The sequence below is a fragment of the Pelobates fuscus genome, chromosome 13, assembly GCF_036172605.1.
Source record: "Pelobates fuscus isolate aPelFus1 chromosome 13, aPelFus1.pri, whole genome shotgun sequence".
Lineage (NCBI taxonomy): Eukaryota > Metazoa > Chordata > Amphibia > Anura > Pelobatidae > Pelobates > Pelobates fuscus.
Window position 1 is genome coordinate 6,580,754 of NC_086329.1, and position 17,060 is coordinate 6,597,813.

General features: G+C 37.8%; 1 protein-coding gene across 2 annotated transcripts in view; it reads left to right on the plus strand.

Moving 5' to 3' along the window:
* The window catches only part of LRFN5 (leucine rich repeat and fibronectin type III domain containing 5), a 208,063-nt gene that overhangs the window by 100,714 nt on the left and 90,289 nt on the right, over positions 1 to 17,060 (plus strand). The window contains exon 2 of one of the 2 annotated variants that reach the window (XM_063438976.1): positions 9,552 to 9,654. The exons of the other annotated variant lie outside the window; for it this stretch is intronic. The gene's annotated coding sequence lies outside the window, so the exon portion shown is untranslated. The remainder of the gene's footprint in view (positions 1 to 9,551; positions 9,655 to 17,060) is intronic. 2 annotated transcript variants of the gene reach the window in all.

Sequence of the window (17,060 nt, forward strand, 5' to 3'; positions counted from 1 at the left end):
GACTTGGATATTCATTACATTCCAAACAAACACATTTTTAAAGTCCGATACCGGAATTCAGAAGGGCAGCTGAACAATATTATGTTCTCATAAATTGATTTAACACTATTTTTTACCTGGTAGCTTTAACTGTTTTGTTTGAGAAAAGTACATTTACTGAATTTCACTTTCACATTATTTAAACTCAAGTAATAAACACAGTGCTGGCACACTTTGAGCCAGTTCATAAACACTCTCTGACACTCTATTATTATTACACTTTTGAGATTTTTTGCATACTTTCTTTGAGGATTCTGCCAGAAGAATATGGTCTCCCCAGTTTGGAGTGGTGTAACCACCAAGACCTCATCTCCCATTTCTCTGAGCAGCATACAGTCAGCTCTATATATTGTGAGTGAGCACTGTATAAAATGCTGCTTTTGTGTGATTATTTACACAGATTTCACTATGACATGTTGTTTTTTTTTTTTTTTTAGGATTTTGCCAAAAGCAACAAAAAAGAAGATTAATGGCTAGGTTACAGTCACTAAAGTTGTTATTTTTTCATAGATCAAGTGGGAAGTGGCCAATAACGTGAGAAAAGAGGAGCAGTAAAATTAATCTTTATTTCTAGATTATATATTTAATAGACATACAATATATAAATATATTTTATTATGATTCCTCCTGATCTGTGATCCAAAATGCTCCTATCAGTGTGCTACAAAACATATAGATAATATTTTATAGGTGTATAGCTTTTATCAATGAGCAGAAATATTGTTAGTTGCTAGAACGCTCCCATTGCAGGATTTTTCAATTTTGCCATTATAAACATGGCATCAAATTCCGTGAAATAAATGAGACACTACAAAATGTCACAAACCTTTTAAACATAATTCTAGCGCTCAGAGGATAATTTCTACTCATAATTTCATCAATTGTGCATGGCGTAAGATTGGGCAAGCTATCCATTAATATTACTATTTTTCATATAAACGAGCTAGCCCTTAGCCGTTTCATTATTCTTGAATAAAGTATATTAATGCAATACATTATACCAACTTATATATAACATACCCAATCATAACTCAATATGAATAATGCTTATGCGTGATTTTTTTCTTTTCTTTTTTTTTTTTGCAACTATTTTCCATTAAATATGTATGATAGAAGATAAATGGAATAGAGTGCAAACATATATTGGAACAAATGTACATAAATCATTCAGAAGGTTTGAAATCTGCAGTGTGCATTTTCTATTCAGTTCTATCGATTATGTATTCCAAAGTTCTGGCTTTAGGAAAATAAGACTTTTCTGATATTGCATATTGTATTACATATTAATGCTTTTCCTGGCTGTCTATACATAAACCGAGATTATTTATGCTGTTTAATATTAACTGTTTGAACATAATGCAAATTGCATAGATCATAAAAACATGTTTTTGTTTTTGTTCTGTTTACGTGGTTTTGTTCCTTACATAGATATTTCTCAATATTAGCAGTATAAAACATTATCTAATTGCACCATTAAATTATTTAAATACATCTGAAAGTGGCTCATGCTTCCTAAATACTGAATTAAAATATACATCTCATTTTGCAAAATCCATTTCCTTCTTCCTACAGATCATTAACATTGAAATAACTAGTCAAAAAAATGGCTTTTATTATTAATTTTTTTCTGATAGCTTCTTGAAAATCTCATAAGAATTTTCTGTGTGAATTATCATTCTCCTTACAGAGATTATTCTGCAGAAATGAGATTTTAATTATATATGTGTTTATTAAAAATATTGGATTTTTATTTTAGGTACATTTTGCATCATTGCCCTTTTTATGAAGTTTTAAAAAAAGCATCAGTTATTTCACAAGCAGTAGCTGAGTACAAATAAATTATTTTTCAACTTAAAATTGGTAGAGAGGTTTATTTCAAGAATCAGACATAACCACATTAATGCATGTTTAAAAATATGATGAGTTCTAATTTTAGAACATGACAGGAGGCATATTCATATTTTGCATAATCTCTCTTTACTAGCTCCACAGCAGCAATGAAACACATAGCAAAAAAAGAACCAATCACAAGAGAGTAGGATGTACAAGTGGTATAGTGACCTAAGTACTTCCTCTTTCTTTGCTGCTCCATCAAGCAGATAGGTCAGAGTATTACTCTTCTCTATTACTTTGTTTCTATTGCCTCGTTTGAGGTTGTTTCTGTATTATTTGTTATTACTTTGCTGTATGTTCTTGCTGTGCTTCTGTACTATGTGCAGCTGTGATTTTTCTCTATTATTTTGTGTTTCTACCTTATTCTTGGTTTCTGCCCTCCCCCCTTGCTCGCACTTCTCTGTGGCTTGAGGGGCTTTTCGGTCTTACTGGGGTTGCATGTTAATTTTGAATTAGGCCATTTATATAAGCTGCTTAAAGGGATTTTACCCATAACATTGGATTAACTATTAGAGCATGGATTAGTGCTCTCTGTCAGGGCTGTGGCCAGCACATAAGGGTTCATACCCTGTGCACCCGGAGTGAGCAACCTACTATATGTGTTCTACACTGTGCTGCTGAGTGGAGGCATGCAGTTGCATCCTTTGTTTACAGGGTGAGCCCCAGTCTATTTTTTTGACCCTGTAAGATTACAACCCTGTAGGGTTTCTGTGAGCATTGCCTGCTGCTATTGTAGTCTGGTCTGTTTGCCCTGCATCCCGCAATTGCCTCCTCATTTGTGCCTTGGTTTCTGATACCTTGGATGTGTCCGCTAAGGGGTCTCCCCATCACAGCAAGCGCCACTGGAATGGTGAAGGCACTAGACCTTTACGGTCTAAGGACAAAACCTCTGCCAAATCCAGTGGGCCGACTCCAGCACTGGCCCCAACCCCACGGATAGACCCCACCTCAGATGAGGACCGCAACCTATCTCATTATCTCTCCCTCTCCCTGCTGGTAAAAAAAAGTTAAAAATCCCTTTTACACTCACTTAATTCAAGCACTAGGATTGGGATTTCCTCTGCCTTCATCAGCAACAGGAATACCATGTGCGCATTAGGCTTTCCCCATAGGAAAGCATTGACTCAATGCTTTCTTATGGGGATTTTCAAGACACTGGAGTCAAACTTAGTGAAACAGCAGCGAAAGCCTCTAGAAGCAGTCTTGACACTGAAATGTAAACATTGCAGTTTCTCTAATATCTTATATTGCAGGGCTCGGGGAGGACAGAGACACTGCACCCAGACCACTGCAATGAGATCAAATGGTCTGGTTGCCTATAGTGTCCCTTTAAATTCCAGATGCTCTTCAAGTAGCCATGCAGTCTGATATACAAACACACCTCATAATACAAATTTGTAAAGTCAAATAGGTTGTTTTGGCCAAACCACTATATCCGAATATAAAAAAAAAAAAGTTGTGTTTTTTTTTTGTTGAGTGTTCGGGTCAAGAGAAAACAATCGTAAACAAGTAGTCCTATTGTGTGAATAAAATGTCAAAGACATTACACCATGTTGGTGCTAAAATGTTACACTGTGTATTAAAAGACAGAGAGGCTACCTTTGACTGGTACCACTTATGCTTGGAGATTCATTATGGTTCAAATTGCAATTCATCCGAACTTGGGATGCTTGGGTGATTGGTTGAATTCTTAGATCCATGTTTATACCTTAATCACTTACCAACCAAAACATGTACTAAATACTTCATTTTATAATATACATATTTTTTTAAAGCACACTGTCCAGTTTTCATACGCCTTTGGTTCGACTGATTTGGCTCCTGAACTAGATATTTGGTACCAACATTCAGCTAAAATTCAAGCATTCCCAAAATTTTTGGGAAAATGGTTCAGCTTATTTTTGAGAAAATTGTCTTATCTGCATTGCCAATTTTTAATTCCTCAGTGAAATTTTTCAAATTATAGTGATTTTTGTTTTTGGTTGTAAACTTTTTTATTAAAGTGTTTTTTTTTTATTTACATTCCTTAAATGCAAGATATCTATTTGTTTTTTTTTAAGAAGTTCCTACTTTACACAAATGAAAATGTGTCTTTTTCCCCTTTTGTCCATCTCTAGACTAGAATTCTAACTGTAGGCACCAACAACTGTGTTTTTTTTCTCTTTCATTTGTGGTTTCAATTTTCATATTTATCCATTACATAAAAAAAAAATCCCTTTATTGGTATATACTATGAGAAGTGGGACATTTGTCCACACTATTGGAAATATTGTTATTGCCAACAATCTAGCATCAGATGTGATGCAATCATGTCAACACCATGTATCAGAACCACCCGTAAGACTTTTATCTTGCCACATTAAGAAGATTTAGAGTCCATGAAGCATCTCACTTGCTCAGCGATCAATAGCCACAAACACATTTCAGAAGATAAGGACTATTTAAAACCTAATTCTGAGCTGGATGTGCTCTTGTAAATGTTCCTTAACATTGGTCTGAAATGTGCTACTAGAGATGATTAAATTGGTTGTGTTGAGATACTGTCTCTTGTCATGGGCAATTTCACATTGGTGAAGACATATTGTTACTGTAACAATTTGTAACAACTCACAATAAAATGTTTTACACTTGGACATATATCCAAGGTTTCATTCATATTGAAGCACAGACTACACTAGAAATTTCGAAATTTGTGCAAAATGGCCTTGCAACACACAGCTGTATGACTCTACATGACACGTTATCAGTAACATTTTCAATGCAGTAATAATAACAAAACAAATAAGAAGAATGGCAATATTAAATATATATATATATATATATATATATATATATATATATAATATATAGTGAAGATTGGTATTTTGGCATCTTGTCTACTGGACTAATACGGCTAATCCAGAGTATTGCAGTATGCAGTATATATCAAATCAGCAAAGTACATTTGGGTAATGATGATTCCCACGCACATTACAGTGATTTTAAATTTAGCAACCTAAATGAATAGTAAGTATTCTGTCAATCTAATTGAAGCTGCACTGTCACCCCCCCCAAAAAAAGTGTTTCATAAAAATAAAATCTTTTATAAAAATGTTCATAAAGACTGCATTGGAAGTTCATTAAAATTTTAACGCAGTCAAAATATATCAGAAAACAAGTTAGGGACTAAAATCCTACATTGATAAAACTTGTCAAAAGTCGTAACTTCTGCCACCACACCACAGATTAAGTAAGTATAACTTAATACAACTGCACCTCTGACTACTGCACTTCAATCAGTGATGTCATTACAAAATGAGGAGTTCTAACTCTTTTCAATGAACTGTCTCAATGACAATATAACGACTTAGGAAAACATAACATTAATAAGTTTTGAATTTTATTGGACCTTGGCTCACTTCATCAGCAGTCAATATATATTTTTTCATAGCTCTTATATTTATACATATAAACGGGCACTTTGAAGAAAAAGTAGATAGGAGAAGGATTTTTGTGTAAGAAACAGAAACACAAAAGATCCGATTAAGAGGGGTTTTCATTTTTTTTATGTGTGTGAGGATCTTACTTACAATGCATTGAATTAGAGGGACCATTCTACTTTTGATAATTATCCTAAAAGAGGAGAGGTTCTGCTATCCAACAAAGTACTTCCTGAAATATCTTAAGTAATTATAATATTAAATCTCCTAAAAAATATACATTTAGAGATTGAATATCAGCATGATGCTCCTAATGCATAGACAATAGAAATGTGTTTTGTTCATTCTATCAATAAACAGAAATGTAAGAAAGGAAAACGAGATCCATTTTGGATTTACGATAGCTGGGAGAAAAGCTGAAGAGCTTTTCAAGGTCTTTGTTTGTTTTTTCTGTGTCATATCTTAAAAAGGTGAACCTGGCCACAGAACTGATTGATTAAATATAGCACCAGCCCTGTCTGCAAGGATTGCATTCTGCTTCCTGTGATCTCACTTTAAGTAGATAGCTTATATGTTAGAAGACCGCAATCTCTGGGCCATCAATATATTAATAATGTCACAGTAACCATAATGTAACATAACCTCCTGCTTTCTAACAGGGACTCTAAATTGCCTGACAGAGTAATGTATGTATAGAATTGGAAATCTGCAAAGCTTCTAGTGCCACATGTTTATTAAAAGCTATATTAGAATAATGGAGACTTTGATCCATATTGGATCAGAGGTACAAATATAAGACCGTACCTGAATGGCTGATGATGACACTAAATGGTTGCAATCATTGCAATACATCAGAAAGAGAAAATGTATTCCAAGTGTCAATTTATAAAATTGTATAATGACCAGACTGCTTACTGCATGTATATTCTGCAGTTTAAATTGAAACTCCTGCTTTTCCCTAGGTATATTGAATCTACGTCTTAATGCATTATGTCTGTTTACATGTATAAGTCATTTACTTGGCAGCAGTTTAATATGTTTTGAAGAATTACAATTTAAAAATGTATCTAGGTAAACATGAGCTGTTCTATCCTTTAAGACATCTGATGGTTGCTGGTTTCAATCATTAAAAAAACATATTTTGAAATTAAAACATTGCAATATTTGAAATATATTATACAAATGTAAATAGTTTAAATTCTATCCATTCATCCTCCCAAGATCTGCTTCTATTTATCATTTATACTTTTAATTATCCCTTTACTCGCTCTTTCTTCCAATTGCCTTGATCTTGACTCACTCTTTCCCATCACTTTGATGTTTTTGGATCAACTCCTGTTTGGACTCCCCTTCTCTATGAGTCTAATGTTCTTATTGTCTGTAAAAAGAGGACACCCCACTATTTAATTTCATCTTCTCTGCATTTCCAGTCCTCACTTGTTCTAATTCTTCCCTTTTTATTGCCATCCAGCTCAGATTGATACATTCTGATTAGAAGGTAGTGTCGGCATCTTAGAGGATATGGAGAAATCAGATGCTGTGTTTCTGTTTCTTGTTCAGTTATTGTCTTGATGCTTTATTAGTTTCTTTACCAAATCCTGCCCATTCATATACTGTAAATGTTCTGGATACAACATGAAATAAGGTACAATTTCAGGAGTATTCCATCTCAGGAAAAATGGTAGATTGTGGGTGTAGAGAAACCCTTTGTCCTTTGTTATACTACTTAAAACTATCTGATATAAACTGGAGGGACAGCACCAGTAGATTGCTTGCTCCATTACATAGTTACATAGCTGAAAAGAGACTTGCGTCCATCAAGTTCAGCCTTCCTCACATTTGTTTTTGCTGTTGATCCAAAAAAAGGCAAAAAACCCAGTCTGAAGCGCATCCAACTTTGCAACAAACTAGGAAAAAATAGCTCCTTGACTCCAAAATAGCAGTCAGATATCTCCTTGGATCAAACAGCTATTGCCCCACTAATTAGAAATTATATCCCTGTATGTTATGTTTTTGCAAGTATTTATCCAATTGCAGTTTAAACATCTGTATGGACTTTGATAAAACCACCTCTCCAGGCAGAGAATTCCATATCCTTATTGCTCTTACTGTAAAAAAAACCTTTCTTTGCCTTAGATGAAATCTCCTTTCTTCCAGCCTAAATGTGTGACCTCGTGTCCTATGTATATCCCTGTTTATGAATAGATTTCCAGATAATGGTTTGTATTGGCCCCGAATATATTTGTATAATGTTATCATATCCCCTCTGAGGCATCGTTTTATTAGTTCTACAAAAAGCTATAATAATGTAACAAGCTGTAAAGATACAATTAGCTGCAATTTTAAAATAAGCTGTAAACAAAAAAATGGTTTAAGTGCTTGGAGTGTTTATTTAATATATAAATAATTCCTAATCACTCGCACCTTTTTCATTTAATATACAGATAGCTCTTTGATATTGACTAAAAACATTGAGAAGTCCATCATAATGTATTATTCTCATCTTTCTTAAGGCTGATAATTGGTTTGACGTAAAAACTGATATTTTTATTATAAAAAACGTTATTTTCTGAAACATTATGCAATACTTGTAAGTCAATTTAGAGCTTACTCATATTCGTATGAGAATGTTTTTTTAAAACGTAATTTTATCATATTTTCTCGTGTTTTATTAATATTAAATGAGTATCATCCAATATGAAGCCATATGTAGCAATCCGAGGTAGAAGACAAGAAAATCCATAAAAGTATTTCAGAGGATCCTGAACCTCTCATTCAGTTTTTATAGCAATAAAAAATACATGAAACGTAACATAGAGTAAGTGCTTCAAGAGTGCTTACTGCATAGACAAACTGACTCAAGTAGCAAATACTGAGATAATTTGCAAATGTCTTGACTACAGTGGAGATTTGCACAAATCGATTTCTCGAGTCATACGAGTCCACCTTCAGTATGCATATACAAAATCAACTTTGCAATTAGAAAGAAGACATTGTTGATAAAGTGAACTTACCTCTGCATACCGAATTAAGAAATGTGTTTTAAAAAAATAAAATCATATTCAATATTTGATGCTCCAAATTCAATTTATACCACTAAATTTGTCTTAAAATGATTACCCAGGAAGTTGGTCAGATAAAATAAACCCACTTTATTTAAAATACAGATTAATTTCATATTTCACTCCCACCCTATTCGATTGATATTTGCTGTGCTAACGTGTCTTATACCCCACCTCCTATAGACTGTAAGCTCGTTTGAGCAGGGTCCTCTTCAACATATTAATCCTGTAAGTTTTCTTGTAATTGTCCTATTTATAGTTACATCCCCCCACTCATAATATTGTAAAGTGCTACGGAATCTGTTGGCGCTATATAAATGGCAATGATAATAATAATAATATTAATAATAATAATAATAATAATATTGTGTGTTTTATGTAGGGCAAATGCACAGTCTGTTTGCCACAAATGGAAATGTTCATTGATTTGCATTAAATGCCCTCACTGTGCCTTTTTTTAAGGAAGTTTTGATTTTAGAGCTAAATATATATTAAAACAAAAGAGCAGGAATGAATGAATGAAGTAATAGTTTTTTTTTGTTTTTTGCTGGATCCAAAAATAGTTTAATAATGTGAGATATTCTGCTCAATGAGAAAAAAACATCAGCCTCACAGATTAATAACGTTTACTTAAATAATGAGAAAATATGCATGAAATGCTGCATATATACAACCTTCAAGTATGCAGTCAAAACAATAATTAATGGCATATAAATAAAATAATTAAATATCTCCACAGGTTATAAATTACTTCATAAATACGATACTTTGGATTGCACACATTTTACTTATTAATAAGAATTTTAATTTTAATGTTTTCTATTTTTGATAATTCTAATAAATGTGCTTATAGTACATTATTATAAAGCGGTTTATACATCTATATATCCTATTTTAATTGCAACAACTTATTTTGATGCGGATTAGTACCAAAGTTCTAAAGATGGAACCATCAGTCAGTTTTATAGAAATTGTTTTACTTTTAGAACTAAGATCATAATTGTTCTTTGTACAAAATCACATTGCTACATACATTAAGATATAGAGAGACATAATGCTTCACTTAAATATATTTATTTACAATAGTAAAATAATAAGATGTTTTAAAAAATAATTTACTGGTTATTTTTTTCCCTAGATTGTTTGCAACTCCATGCAGTGCTGTTACCTATCAGAGCTTTGGACAAACTTATGTATTCAGATGACCATGTGAACATCAAAGAGATGGTTTCCTAAGCAAGGTAACCATACAAAATCAGTTCCTGTATTCTGTGTTTCAATTTATTATCGTGCGAGGAGGCTGAGCGAAATGCGTTGTATGTTTAATCACGAAGAAGCTCTTTGCACAATACTATGAAATGTATTTACTTGTATTATGTTAGAACAGTTAAACAAAACCTTACACTTGAAAAATAACTCTTTTAGAAGTGATTTCATGGAGTTAAAGTGAATAATTCTTTACCCATGATCAAGTGCTGGAAAAAGATTGCTTAGTTTAAATTGAAATTACACATTGAAAGTGTACTTAGTGTGCCAATTCTGTAAAACTCTTAGTTATGAAAATACAATTTACATTACATTACACAGAACAGAAAGAAATCAGTTGACAAGTATCACTTTGGTGTGCGCTCCGGAATTGATGCTCGTTTGTATCTGCTAATACATTTTAATTTCAACTTTGATGGGATGGGCAGCACAGTGCAAAGAGATATATATAAAAAAAAATATTATGGGACATATTTTTAAAATTGCATCAGTCACCACAAAAATGTTCCTGCTTATTTTATTGTTTTACATGGTGATACCGCCACTTTCACAACTTTTCCCTAAAATTTTATTTTTTTTGCTCATAACACCACTTTCACAAATCATCCCAACTGTAAATAAAAATAAAAAATAGAATTTTATAAAAATATTACAAACAAAAATAAGTTTTTCAAACTTTTAAAAGTGGAGCAATGACTGTGGAGAGTGCATCCCAGCTCATCTCAAATTTCCTATTTAACACTTTATTAGGGGATTAATTTAAGTGTCATGATCAGAAAAGTGGAGTGAAGTTCTTGGGAATTAGTGGAATCCCCACTAGCTTTGCTTTGGATCTTTTGCCACTTCAAGAACTTTGCACCTTTTTTTATCAGGATGAATTCTATAAATCTCCCACACATGTCTAATATTGTATTATTTATTATTCTAGTTTTCTGATTTTAACATTGCCATATGTACAGTGTGCCCATTGAATAATAATTTGGGTTATGCGCAAAAGAGTAACTAGTCAGGAATTTAAAGTGAATTCCAAAAAAATTTCACATTGACTTCTATTTAATATATTCGGATATAATTGTTTAAAAAAAATGTTTTAATTATTAAAATAAAAAATAGCAATATATAAAAATTATCAAATTTTTTAAAAAAAAATAAATATGATAGTCATTTGAAAATCGTATTCAACAATATTAAATTGAAGCTACAGTTTGTGTTAATCATCCAGATCTTGGACCACGTTTCTTGGTTTGGCTATTTCAACCTAAAATTCTAAGTGCACCTAAAACACTGTTAGTGAGTTTGGGAGAGACCACAAATGAATGTAATAAAATCCAAATCCATACTTTTTTCCCCCAAATATGTTAATTTGTTCAAACTTTTTGCCAGGTGTTTATTAATTATATTAACTGGTTATTACAGATTTTGCATTGAAGCATACAGCTTCAATACATCTATAGAAGTTATAGAAGTCTATAAACTAATTGAAATCTTGAGTGCAAAGTATAATATATTTAACTCCTGAAAATAACATGTGCTGGCCTTGAAACTGTGCTATACTACTCACTTGTCTTCTTGGAAATGTAAAGCCATACACAATGTATTCCTAATCACCTACAATACCTGCAAAAAACAAAGGTATATGTTTATTAAATAACAAACTGTAGTGAAAGAACATCAAACTGAAAAATGTAGGCCAAATTGGAAGTAGTGACAACCCAACTTACCTATAGTATATAACCTCAACATTGACTATGGAAATGTCACTATATATATATATTCTAACAGAATATGAATAGCACTCAGAAAAATGTGTATTCTCTTGCCCCCTCATCCCCTCTTCAGAGTAATATGTTATTGTCTTATGTTGTTAACTACCTGTTCCCCACTATTATAATGCTTTTAATGGAGAGCTGCTAATGGATAGACTGTGTATCAAATAAAGAGTATTATGTTTTCCACTTTCCTGGCAACTGTTGACAGTAGCGCAAATTTCTTGGCCCAAGAGCCAATGTCTTTCTAAATATGGTTGTCAGGAGACATCTAGAAATTGATACCTACCTCGCAGGGACTTGTTCCAGTAGGAAGAGGTCCAACAGCCTACCCATGTCCTGGTGCAAGTCATAAGATCGTCTGGCCGGTTGACTATTATTGCATCTGAGTTGTGCAGTTGATCCAGAAAAAGGGCTCACAGCAATCCGTGGATGTAAAAAGAGTTCCAAACTAGGACACTCAGATCCAATTGATAAATGACTGACACGAGTGGGGAAATGGCAGCACTTAGCTTACTAAATTCCAGCCACAACACAACACAGAATGATATACAAACCGGCTTCTGAACCAATCTGGTTGCTTGTGTTCCCAGGGCTTAAACTACCTTCTGTTCAGACCAATCCTATATGTGTGTTCCTGGGCCAGCTTGGTGAATTGCCTGTATGATTCAGTAAGTGTTTTAAATATTTAGGAACACTCTCACTCTGCATTGTGGTTCATTATTCATGGAAGTCACAGTTTGGTGTGCTGGGGATAGTTCCACTCTCTCCCTGCAGCCTGAAGACTTTAAATAGGGATAGCAAGTGTTAATAGATTGTATGCCAGCTGATCTGCTATTGGGCCTAGAATTCTGCATGCTGTGGCCTAGCATACTGTGGACAGGAAGGCATTTGGCATAACCACCGCTACCCGTACACCTACCCTAACATTAACTCTACACTATCTATAATCCTAAAATAGCATTAACCCTACCCACACCGTTATCACCATTGTCTGAAACACACATTTTTGGCTCTCCCTGCGATGCATTTTTCATGACCCCCCTCACTAGAAAATGAGGGTAGTTTTATTATGAAGGCTAAATCAGAGAAGCTGCTGGATTTTAGTGTTATATTTTTTCCAATAGTCTTTATGATATATTTCTATACTCTTAGTACCCAAAAAGTCTGGGACCTCCCTTGTAGACTATCAAAGACCTGATCATATAATAGTCACAGACGGTATCAGTCAAGCTACTTTATTGGAAGGTTGGTTACTGTGGCGAAACCAACTTCGCCACTGTGAACTGGAGAGGCCTGGTTGCTAGCCTCCTGCCCGCTGACTATGGCCCCTGGACATGCTACACTTTAAAAACTATAGTTGGGCATGTAACGATTTGTATTGCTGCTGCTGGCCCTTTAAAAGCAGCGATGGACACATTGGAACTTTTGGGACTACTGTACCTTTAAGACTGTGGAGCGTAGTACAGTAATCCGGCCTTTAATACTTTCATGTCATGTATGTATTTTTGTATGCAGTTAACCTGGGTTATATATATGCAGCATTCATCTGATTGTTCGGTAGAATCACTCCATTCATTGTATGGGGGAAACTACCGAACAACCAGACCACCCAGGACTAAGTGTGCCTCCAATTGCCGTTTGCAACAATGTTGCAAACAGGTAATTGGCAATCCATGTAATGTATTATGTGTCCTCTGGGTGGCCGCCATTCAGGAAACAACCACGTGGCGGCGGCCATCTTAAACTACCGAACAGCGGTGTTTTGCCGTCGAGTGTCTGGAACTGAAATCGGACACTTGACTAGGCAAACACCGCTGAGACCTCCATACTTCCAGGAATTCGTATGGAAACTACCGAATGACCCCCCGTTCGGTAGAAAGAACCCCACAAACAAGGGAATTCATGCAAACCCTCTCCAGGCTTTATAACACAGGCAATTCGCCTGTTTTCATTCCCTTGTTTGTGACCGACCGCAGGGCCAAAATGCATGGAACTGTTTTCGGATACTTTACCCCTGCGGTCGGTCAAAACTTTGCCTGCTCATAACTCCCGAACCCCTGGTCCGATCTGGGTGATTTTTGAGTATGTTGCTCACCCAGATCAGGGCTATCAGGGGATACCTGTTTTAGGGGTGTATCATATGTATTTGGGGTACATCCAAAACTTGGGTAAAAATGTGTCCCTGTTAATTATGTTAAGTGCTAATCTAAGGGGAGGAAATGTGTGGGAGGTACATCCATGTGATTGGTTAAATTCATCCTCCCCCTGGGAGTGTCCTGTATGTACTTGGTTGTAATAAAAGCCAGACTGGGTGTCCCAGTCCTCAGACTTACTTAACCCTCAAAGCGATGTGTCGTCTCGGTCTTTGGGGGAATGGGATTGTATGCTGACTGCCAAGAGTGTAAGCCGATGTCTGCTTTTCTTGTTCAGCTGTTCCAGTTCGGAGTGTTCTTTCGTATCCAACTCGTGAGTTCTGATGTTCTGCAGTAGCTGTGCCTGTCTATGGAAAAGGGGATTATCGCCTAAACGCATTTTTCCCCTTTCATGCTGAAACGGTCCGTTACAATTGGTGGCAAGCGGCGGGATCGTTCCTACAACCAGAGGGACAGCTACAGACAACACCATTTCTGGATTACAAATTGAGGGCAACGTTAGTATCCGTACAGCGACCCTATCTACAAAGGAACTCAGAAAATGGAGGAGAAGCTTCAGGATAAAGTGTACAGTTACGTACGCCTGGGGTCTGGAGTAGTCCCAGAGGAACACCTGTTGATGTACAGACAGAGGGCCAGAGACGAATTGTGGGACATAGCCATAGGAGAAGTACAGTATTCACGAGGGGATCAGCGCCGCAGCAGAAGGCAGCGAATCCTGGCGAGAATGGCAGAGCGGATGTTCCTCCTGAGAAAACAGACCACAGAAAAGTGGGTGACTAGACTCGAGATTCTAGTATACGCAGAACTGACGCTCGACGACGCGTACCAGGCGCTACAGTGGTACGCGGCTCAGTGTGTTCCCAGGATGGCAGAGTATGAGTTCCCAGAAGGCGGAGATTACACTGGCCCCGGTCTATTTTGGGATAATAGTGGTGACGAGGACTTTGGGGAAGATACCGGCTCTCGTTTTTGGGACCTGTACGGCATCCGAGAGAACATGCTGGGTCTCTTTGGCGCTATGGACCTCGAGGCAGACCTACGATATTTGGTCACCGAGGAATGGAACCTGGAGGGGGATTACCTGCGACTCATCAATGAGGCCTGGGAAGAGACAACCGGTCCTCCCGCCCAACAGCAACCAGCAGTACCCGAGGTAACAGAGCTCCTAGACTGGTCCTATGAGCAACCCCAGGGAGATGAAGGTGTCGTCCTTCCTCCCCAGCGGCAGATTGTACCTCAGGGAGCTGAAGGTGCCGTCCTTCCTCCCCAGCGGCAGTGTGGGTCCCAGGGAGATGAAGGTGTCGTCCTTCCTCCCCAGCAGCAGGCTGAGTTACAGGGGGCAGAGGTTGTTGTTCCTGCCCCCCAGCAGAAAAGTGATATGCCAGGAAGGCAGTGTGAAGTAAAGGGAGAGGAGAGCAGCGTCCTCCCTCCCCAGCGGCAGTGTGTGTCTCCGGGAGCTGATGGTGTCGTCCATCCTCCCCAGCGGCAGGCTGAGTTACAGGGGGCAGAGGTTGTTGTTCCTGCCCCCCAGCAACAAAGTGATGTGCCAGGAAGGCAGTGTGAGGTGAAGGGAGAGGAGAGCAGCGTCCTTCCTCCCCAGCGGCAGTGTGTACCTCAGGGAGCAGAAGGTGCCATCCTTTCTCCCCAGCGGCAGTTTGCCATCCAGAGAGAGGAACTTGTTACGCCCTCTCTCCCACGACAACCTAATCCACCAAGGGGAGATGTTAAGCCCCACGACTGTGCAGATGGGACCGTAGTCTCTGCACTTACAGCACAAGGGATAGGGACGGTCGGTCCTGTTCCCCAGCCTCAGTGTGATGGATCCAAAGGGGAGACAGTCGGTCTCCCCCTCCGGCAGTCGAGCTGTGCACCTAAAGGGGAGACAGCCAGTCTCCAGCAACCAGGCGCCCACCAGACTACTCCCGTGGTAGTGCTGGCAACAGGACAGAGTACCGCTGGTCTCTGCCCCCTCAGCAACCCACCAAGGCAGCCTACCCGTCTCCCACCCAGCAGTGGTGAAACACCAGACCTTGGACAAAATCCTTCCTCACCCAGATGTAGTAACCGGTTAGTGTGGGTGGGCTGCTCTGTTATTTCTGTTTCGTGGGTGGGTTGCTGGACTAACCAGGGCACTGACCGGCAGAAAGTCAGGTACCCTGTTAGTCTAATTGACAAAGGGGAGAAATGTGGCGAAACCAACTTCGCCACTGTGAACTGGAGAGGCCTGGTTGCTAGCCTCCTGCCCGCTGACTATGGCCCCTGGACATGCTACACTTTAAAAACTATAGTTGGGCATGTAACGATTTGTATTGCTGCTGCTGGCCCTTTAAAAGCAGCGATGGACACATTGGAACTTTTGGGACTACTGTACCTTTAAGACTGTGGAGCGTAGTACAGTAATCTGGCCTTTAATACTTTCATGTCATGTATGTATTTTTGTATGCAGTTAACCTGGGTTATATATATGCAGCATTCATCTGATTGTTCGGTAGAATCACTCCATTCATTGTATGGGGGAAACTACCGAACAACCAGACCACCCAGGACTAAGTGTGCCTCCAATTGCCGTTTGCAACAATGTTGCAAACAGGTAATTGGCAATCCATGTAATGTATTATGTGTCCTCTGGGTGGCCGCCATTCAGGAAACAACCACGTGGCGGCGGCCATCTTAAACTACCGAACAGCGGTGTTTTGCCGTCGAGTGTCTGGAACTGAAATCGGACACTTGACTAGGCAAACACCGCTGAGACCTCCATACTTCCAGGAATTCGTATGGAAACTACCGAATGACCCCCCGTTCGGTAGAAAGAACCCCACAAACAAGGGAATTCATGCAAACCCTCTCCAGGCTTTATAACACAGGCAATTCGCCTGTTTTCATTCCCTTGTTTGTGACCGACCGCAGGGCCAAAATGCATGGAACTGTTTTCGGATACTTTACCCCTGCGGTCGGTCAAAACTTTGCCTGCTCATAACTCCCGAACCCCTGGTCCGATCTGGGTGATTTTTGAGTATGTTGCTCACCCAGATCAGGGCTATCAGGGGATACCTGTTTTAGGGGTGTATCATATGTATTTGGGGTACATCCAAAACTTGGGTAAAAATGTGTCCCTGTTAATTATGTTAAGTGCTAATCTAAGGGGAGGAAATGTGTGGGAGGTACATCCATGTGATTGGTTAAATTCATCCTCCCCCTGGGAGTGTCCTGTATGTACTTGGTTGTAATAAAAGCCAGACTGGGTGTCCCAGTCCTCAGACTTACTTAACCCTCAAAGCGATGTGTCGTCTCGGTCTTTGGGGGAATGGGATTGTATGCTGACTGCCAAGAGTGTAAGCCGATGTCTGCTTTTCTTGTTCAGCTGTTCCAGTTCGGAGTGTTCTTTCGTATCCAACTCGTGAGTTCTGATGTTCTGCAGTAGCTGTGCCTGTCTATGGAAAAGGGGATTATCGCCTA